Source organism: Manacus vitellinus, unplaced genomic scaffold (genome assembly GCF_001715985.3).
Source record: "Manacus vitellinus isolate BGI_N305 unplaced genomic scaffold, ASM171598v3 scaffold_12_pilon, whole genome shotgun sequence".
NCBI lineage: Eukaryota > Metazoa > Chordata > Aves > Passeriformes > Pipridae > Manacus > Manacus vitellinus.
Genome location: NW_021938949.1, coordinates 13,301,959 through 13,307,958, shown reverse-complemented (window position 1 = coordinate 13,307,958; position 6,000 = coordinate 13,301,959).

Below are 6,000 nucleotides of genomic sequence, written 5' to 3'. Positions count from 1 at the left end.
CGGGAGGTGCTGCCGGGTAGTCCTGAGCACCAGAGCGCTCTGAGGCCCCGGGGAGGAGAGGGGACACCGGAGGTAGGTGATGGATGAGGCTCTGACTGGCAGTCAGCTCAAAACGCGGGAGGAGGGGAATGGCAAGGAAAGCAAGTAAGCAATCAATATGGGAAGTTTTAACGTGCTGCTCTCCTCAGAGCTAACAGGTGGACAGAACAGGTGAGAGGGATCAGTGTATAACTTGAATGTCCAAGAAAGGGCAAAAAAAATAGAGCAATAATAAAGCAAGAAAAACATTCAGAGAAGCCTATAATCCTTCTACTGAGAGGACTGTAAAGATGTTACGCTGGGGTTTGAGTTCTCAAAGCAGAATTTCCCTGGGGTTTTCTGCAGGGTAATCAGAGTTAAAAGTTCAAATCCCAACTGTATTTATAACCTTGCCAGCAGCCAGTGCAAGAGACTTGGGATGCTGTTCTGCTTGCCCAGAGGGAGATTTTAAACCTCAAGTACCAAACCAGTGTCTTACGTGCTCCCTTAAGCAGGCCCAGTAAAGTATGCTTTTTCCAAAGAGCTTTTTTCTTAAAGTAATAACCAACATGTTTAAAAGTCCAGGAAGTTTCCCCGCAATCAACATGTTTTGTGACAATGAAGAGGAAATGTCTCTGTCAAATGATTAAGGGGAGAGGGGCTGGAAAGGCTTTGTGAGTTGTCCTTTGGGATGAAGTTGAGGGAATGTATGTCCTGCTTGAACCTGAATATTCTTTTCAGAAGTCAGTGTGGTCACAGACTGACTTAACCCAATGGCAATATAGCATCCTACACTGATGTGCAGCCAGTGTACAAGAGGTGAACTTAGAAATTTCTGATGATGCTTTAGCCACCAAGATTTAACTGCTTAGTTCTGTCATGCATAGTTGTCATGAATGTGGAGAAACAGAGCTTGCCATGAATTTTAAGATGTTGCACAGAGATTCACTTTGTGCTTAGAATACTCTATCAAACAATTTTTGAGCAACAGAGCTTTAGTCAATGTTTGGCATAAGCAGCTGGGGGAAGATCATCTGCTTTTCTGTGTAAAACAAAAGAATGAAGCAATGGTGGAACTGAAACTTACTTTAGAATTTGAACATGCAATAGTGAGAAGTGTTTTGCCACTATTTGCCTTGGCGTAGTGCACTCCGTGCTTGAGCAGATTCAATGGCTGGTTTGATGTTCATGTTCAGACAGGTAATACAACCAGGCTTTGCCCTTAACAGCTACTTAGGCAAAACAAAGTCCCTTTCCTCCCCTCCACCCTTCAAAGGAAAGGGTTTTGAAGTCCTTAATTCTGTCAAGATAAAGTATATCAGAGCCAAAAGTACAGCTGAGATCCTCTAACTCCTCCCTAGCCCCCAGGCACCCAGCCAGGCTCCCTCCCTGCTGCTGCACCCTTGGCTCCTGCCATCACTGTGGCTGTAAGTGGGAGCACGGCAGGGCTGCCACAGTGCTGTGCATGTTTCTCAGATGAGATGGAGTTGGCTGAAGGCTGCTGTAGATGTGCCAGGAAAGCTGTTTCACTCTCATGTAATTCGTAATTTTGTAAGATCACAGGGGAAAGAAAGATCCTGCAGGTGCACATGCAGTCTGTCTGCCATGCACTCAGTAGTGCAGCTGATGAAGTGTCTGTCCAAAAAATCGTCTTCATTGAGCAAGAATGTGGTAATAATATTCAGTTGCAAAGCTTCAGAACTTGGCAAGGCTCGAATGGGCATGTTAACTCCCAGTTGCTGAGGAGAGTGATGGAGTGAGCCTGCCAGCTCGGACACCAAAAGCCAAGTGTGTCAGGCTGCTGCTTACAGAGTTTGACACCATCTCTATGTGAATCACAGTAGAGTGGTCCGGGGGGCTCCATAAAGTGCCTTGAAAAGGCTTGCCCAGGAGAAGTGGCCATCAGCTGTAATATGTGAAGGACACTTGCACAGTGAGTGTAGTTTTTGTGACAAGAAGAGCTGGGGTTTTAGATGTTCCACAGACTGAGCTTTCTTGGGATATCTTCAATTCTACCCACTCATGTTTCATTTTTGCAATCCCCCATTCCTCTCCTCTTTCCTTTCTTATATCATTCCCGTCCTCTTTCCTTTCTTACATCCACTCCCTCAGCTTCAAACCCTACAATGTGGGCCTTGGGAAGAGCTCCACGCCGGCAGGATTGGATAGTTACTGTACCCAGTAGAGGGCAGTGCAGAAATTTGGAACCGGTGCAGAGCTGCTGGACAGAGCCCATGGAGAAAGATCTCTAGAAAGGACTGAAGCTGAAAGCACAGCTGCCAGTTCAGATTATTCTGATCTGTGCTCTGTCACTCAAAAAGCAGTTGCTTTTTGCAAGGTGAATTAGACTTAGGGTCTGTTTGGTAAGTAAAGCTTTCTGTGTGAAACACCTACTTTTGTCTTCTTCACAAAGTACCTTTTCACGTGGAGAAACAAATTGTGTTCCCTTTCTTCCCTGCTAATGGTCTCAGAAAAGCAAAGCAAAGTCTCAGAAGAAAGAAAATTATCCAGAGACATTATCCCATCTTTCTTTCTCCCTTGTTTCCTGGGGCAGCAAAGTAAATGCTTTCTATCAGTAAATCTCCAAAAGCTAGAACAAAGAACAAACTCAGCTTTTGTTAAAAATAGAAGCCCTTACCCCTATTTTGTAAGTACTGTTTTGGAAGATGACAGAAAATTCAGAGGAATTGCTGGGCATTTGTACAGCAGGAGCAGGGCTAGAAACAGGGCAAAGGGGAGAGGGAATCTGTTAAGAAAGCACTAGGGATGCCAGGCAAGGTCTGCCCGGTGGCAGCAAGGGAAAAAACATGGGTCTGAAGATGGTTTTGAAGGTAGGAGAGTACAGTATCTTTTGGGGTACACAAGACATTTTCCTGTTGGTTAGTTTGCTTTCCAAACCCCACACTTTTATCACTACTAGCAGCAGTGTAATGCAGACAGAGCTTCCTTTAGTTATGCTCCAAGCCTTTCCTCACCCTGTGAAACCACCAAGAGAGAGGAGGTTGTGGTACCAGGTATCGTATTCCCCAGTATAAATTCCATTATGGGGCAATCCACACCCTGCTGAATTCATCCCCACTGCAGGGACAGTCCTCTGGGAAAGAAAAAAAAAAACAAACCTGAAAGGCTTAGAAAATCAGCAGGCACTCCCCATTTTAGCCTCTTCCTAACTTTGGAGAACAGAAGCAGACACCGATTCTGTTGTGAATCTGGATTAATTGGCAGGCCAATGCATCTGTGGAATAGCATGTTGTTTAGAGTTTTGTTTAGTAAGTGGGTGATCAGTGTGGGAATTTAATATGGAATTGCTATTTTCTTGGAAGAAGAGTTCAGTAAACAGGGTCACATATTTTTCAATAGTGTTTTGAGGTTAGAGGCTCTCTTGTGCTTATACTGTAAATGGTAGCTCTTATGTGAATGTGCTCATTATCTAAACTGATCAAATCACCAACATCGTCTTTAAAAAAGGGAAACTGAAGCACCAAGAGATTCAGTGATTTGCTTGAAGTCACAGAGAGAGATAGTCTGCAGTAGGGCTAGGAATGGAACATAATTCAGGTCTTCAGAGCCCCATACTAGAAACTTAACCACAATACCATCCTTCCTGTTTTAGTGGGTTTTGTTTTCTTCTCCAGAATCTGAATTTTCATTTAAACGAAACCCTTGAAATCGGAATTCTTTGATTTTGCAAGTAAATTAGACACCACACTGTCTCTGAGTCTGCTTTCAGATGCAGTGAAACCAGCAGCACTGAGTGAAGTGTGAACCTCTGTCACCCACTTTGATTAGGTTTTAGGGTCAGAGTTTGATGCATTTAAATGGGACGTGTCCAAAAGGTGTAACTACTGTGACCATCTCCCAATTCCATACTATCCATTCAACAATTTTCTAAGTTAAGAAGTAATAAAGTGGACCTGAGGAATACAGTCATCCTCTTATCCTTTTAGTCAGTTTTTCCAGGTAAAATGACTGCAGAGATGACTCACTTTACACTGATACCACTGAAGAACAATGCGTGTCTGGCACAGTTGTCAGTCACAGCAGACACGTCATTATGCCAAGAACAAAATACACTTTGAGGAATTCACCAGTCTTCTATTATCAAGCCTTGATAAGCATCTACCTAGACAAGCGTTAACCAGTTGATAAAGAGGTAATAAATTCTGTCTGAACTGGAATTTGTGCTGTTCTGCAGGAAATATACAACTCAGATGCCATCCAGTTGGGATGGACAATAGGAATTTGGTTTGTCTTCCTAAAAGGATCACTCTATTAGTTGTTAGGAAGTTCCAATGGCTAGAATGAAAAACACTGTGTTTTGGAAGTTAAGCAAATTAATCTTAATTGTGTACTAAAACTGAGTAACAGCTGAGCCTCTCCCTCTCGTCAGCTCCCTGGAATAGTCCATGTTGTCTGAAATATTTCACTGTAAGAGATAAACTGGAAGAGATAAATGCCATGTTTCAAATAAGCAATAAATTAACTGTCTAAGGCTATGAGGGAAGTTTCTTTCTAGGCTGGCTATTCTGGAATTGTTTATTTTAAATTATGCTAGCTACTTTTTCAGGGGTAGTTAATGCTGGTTTCCCTGAGCCCAGACTAAATGGATCTTGTCTGATGTTTCAGTGGAAGCTCTTTGTAGACATTAACCAAGTCAAATCAAGATTCGATTTAGCCTTATGAATTCAAATGCTGAGCAGTTAACCACACAAAAATGTGGTTTGGGCTTTCTACATCTCGGTAGTTTAGACATCTTTCTTGGTAATTAGTTGAGTGGGGGGAAAAAAAGGAAAGTTTCAAATTGTTGGCAAAAGTATTGTGAAAGGGCAGCCTGCTTTCTGGTTGCTTTTTCATCTGAATGACAATTCTGTGTTGCTGGATTGTGTGTGTGTGTGTGTGTGTGAGTCTATATGTGCATACTCCACAACTAATGAAGGAACTGTGGATCCCTAAAAATAATGTTGGTGCTGATTCCAGAGATAGCAGGGTGTTGTTCAGGGCAACTGCAGCTTTTAATACTGAACTGGATATGTTAAAGTAGGAGCATATAAAGTTTGGCTTCCAGATACACTTACTGGACTACAGAGGTTTCAATGCTGGCTGGAGGAACACAGGCACTGAATTTCAGAACCTGTTGCTAATTTTATTCCAGTCTGGCTGAAATAAAGCACCTCAGTGATCCTTTCCAAACCGAGCCAGTACACTCTGCTCCCTTTCCATTGCCTCCCTTGCTGCCCTCTCTCCCTTGCTTGAAGCCACACTCTGTGTTTCTCCCTGTTCTCATGTCTTTTTGGATCCCAAGCCCATGAAAGGAGAGTAACATGGCACAGGATTGATGCTGAACTGTGCTGTGGGTTTTGGAGACCAGGTTACTGTTTGTACATGCAGTTAGGGTCCTCAGGCATTTATGGATCCATGAAATATGGGAAGGGAATTCTGACGGTAAAGAGTGCAACAGGAGAGGTGGTGAGCTTTGGGCAAAATTTATTTTTGAGTGGGAATATTGAGGATACCAAAAAAAATCAATTAATAATGAAAAAAGGTCTCCAGTGTATCTTTATTACTAGTTTAATGGTATCTTTACTCTCTGCTTTTATAATTTCCCATTCTTACAGGCATTTTCCACCACTTCTTTTCCTTTACAGTGCCTATTTAGCTTCTCCTGAATGATTTACATGACTACAAATTTTCATTTGCTGCTGCAGGTGGACAGTGTTTGATGCTCCTTCTGGTGCTCCCATGAGTCCATCTACTCAAACCACAGGCAAATGCTGTGCTTCTACTGAAGTAAGTCAAGGGCTGTGGAATCAGTTTCTAATGCATTTTATACATGGGCATAATCAACACAGGAGGAGATTTTCATGGTTGGGGTGAGGTGGAGGAAATGACTCAAGTATTCCCTCACCTTTGGTTTTCACAGAAACTGATTAAAATTCATTCTTAATATGGTCAAATGGATGCAAATCTCAGTTCTACTTCCTT